The 2,500-nt window shown below is 41.5% G+C and overlaps 1 protein-coding gene across 5 annotated transcripts in view; it reads left to right on the forward strand.

Annotated features, from left to right (window-relative positions):
• Positions 1 to 2,500, forward strand: part of LOC143029816 (glutamate [NMDA] receptor subunit 1-like) — a 169,639-nt gene that overhangs the window by 115,177 nt on the left and 51,962 nt on the right. The window lies entirely within an intron of this gene.

Raw genomic sequence — 2,500 nt, forward strand, 5'->3', positions numbered from 1 at the left:
CGAAGTCTTAAACTATGTTATATCTAATAACTATTTTTTCAATTTTTATATTAAAAACTTCAGCAAAACGTATTGTAAGAAGAGAGGAGATTATGAAAAAGAAAAAAGTAGATGAACAAAACTGAACGAGGAAAGACCAACGGTTCTGTGAAATTTTTTGAAAAAGTCTGTTAAATTCAAAGAAACCAAATTCTGGCAGCAAACAGAATTGCATAAGACACGTTACTGACTCCCAAAGCGGTGCCACTGACACGAATAAGATCGTCTGGCGGCAACCAGATTAAAATAGACAAAGTTGTCCACAAGAGCCTAGTGTCATTAATGTGTCCGAATTTAGGCGATTGTTGTTAGATTTAGAGACAACAAACAAAATGACATCATCATCACATTCATCATCATCATCATCACCATTCCTCCTGCCACCACTTTCTGCATCACATAACCTTAGTGTAAGCTACACTAAAACACCTTTCATCACACTTGTCATCACTGAAATGTCTCATTACGCCCTGTGACTGCCTTCATTCTCTATCGACATCACCACTCACCATCACAACCGTCACCATCACCACATTCATCACCACTCCTGTAATACATCTTATACAATCACTCCCACTAACATTGCCATTTACATAATAAATTATAACTGTTGTCCTAGTTTTCAATGACTGGAACCCCGCTGCCTCACTGTAGTCGTCAACGGTTCTCAGGCCCCGCGCTGTATCGTTGTGATTCCGTTTATAAGGAGAAGAGAAGCTGTCTCCAGTCTGGTGACCGAGTGTCAGCCTTTCAGGGTTGCACCTCGAGATGGAAGTGCAAGTGTTGATGGGATCTGAAGACGGAGAGGGGGAGAGGATCCTCTTAGACGCCCATCACCACGTGTAGATACCTATCAACGGTTTCATCATCATGATCATCATCATAAATAATAAAAACAATACATGCAGGACCTGCAGCATAAGTATATGTATTGTATCATTTTGACATCAATGACAATAAATTTTCTAGAAGAATGAATTCAAGCACGAATTTCAACTAAAAAGAACAACGAAAACAACAACAACTATAACGTGAACAACAATAATAACAATAACAATATTTCACAAATAACATTAAACTCTTCAGCAATAAGGCGTTTCAGAATGTATCTTTAAAATCATAAGAACAAAATTAACAATACCAAATAAACATCAAATCCAGGAACAAGACATTTCACAATATATATTTGGACTCACATGAACAAAAATAACAATACCAATAGTAACAAATACAACGAAACGAAAATAACAACAAATTCAATAACAACAACAATAACGTACGTGACGATGCCACAAACAATACGCATTCCAGCTACGAGGCACTTCTGCAACCACAGGGGCAATAACCGTTGACAATAACCTTCAACAGCACCAACAAAATTCTCAAAAATAACAACAATAACAGAGGAGGGGGACAGTGTGTGCTACATAGGTTGACCTCCCTCGGGCACGAGGAGGAGGAGGAGGAGGAGGAGGAGGAGAGGAAGAAGGAGGAGGAGGAGGGTAAAGGAGGAGACGAAAAGAAGAAGAAAATAGGGAGAAAGAGAAGAAGGAGGAGGTGGAGAAGAAGAAGAAGAAAAGGAGAAGGACGAGGAGGAAGAGAAGGAAGTAATGATGATAATGAGGAGAAGGAAAAGAAGGAAGAAAAGGAGGAAGAAGAGAATGATGAGGAGGAGGAAGAAGTCGAAGAGGAGGAACAGGAGGAAGAGGAGGAGGAGGAGGAGGAGGAGTTGCAATCAAGACCATGGACCTCTTATCAGCAATCAGCTGTTTTGCCTGTGGGTGCCAACTGTCACCGCGTTTCGCCACCAATATGAAGGGTCTTATCGTCACCACCTCCCACCAACCCCCCACCCCCACCCCCCAACGGGTGCTTTTGTCGTTCTTCTCCGAATCGGTTCCTCGGAACCTCCACGACCTACCTACCTACCTACCTTACCTACTAGTCGTGGTGTGCAGTCACAACGATTCATGAACTATTACCATCTTCGACTATCACCTTCCCACCTCATCTGCCACCATTCCTCCTTTTCGCTCCTCCTCTTCCTCCTCCTCCTCCTCTTCCTCCTCTCCGTCTTTCTCCTCTTTGCCATCACTGTCGTCATTGTCATCGACATCGTCGTCGTCGTTAGCGTCGTCGTTGTCATCGTCATCAATCATCATCATTATTATCACGAAACATTTGTGTTCTAACGTCAACCAATCTACCATTTGCACCAATGACTTTATGAATATTATATGTCACCAGCACTTTGTACCATCGCGAGTCACCATGAGCACTATCTAAGCACCATGACAACTACAACTATCTTAGCCCATGTACTGGTGCTCATATAACTGAATAAAATCGCCTGGCGGCTGCCAGAATAATTTTTTTGTAAATCATAACTTGTAATTAATCGGTTAGTCTTTAACTTCTTCATCAATAGCTCATGTACAGATGTTTCATATTACAAGTGTCA

The sequence above is a fragment of the Oratosquilla oratoria genome, chromosome 11, assembly GCF_046742065.1.
Source record: "Oratosquilla oratoria isolate Oo_2021 chromosome 11, ASM4674206v1, whole genome shotgun sequence".
Lineage (NCBI taxonomy): Eukaryota > Metazoa > Arthropoda > Malacostraca > Stomatopoda > Squillidae > Oratosquilla > Oratosquilla oratoria.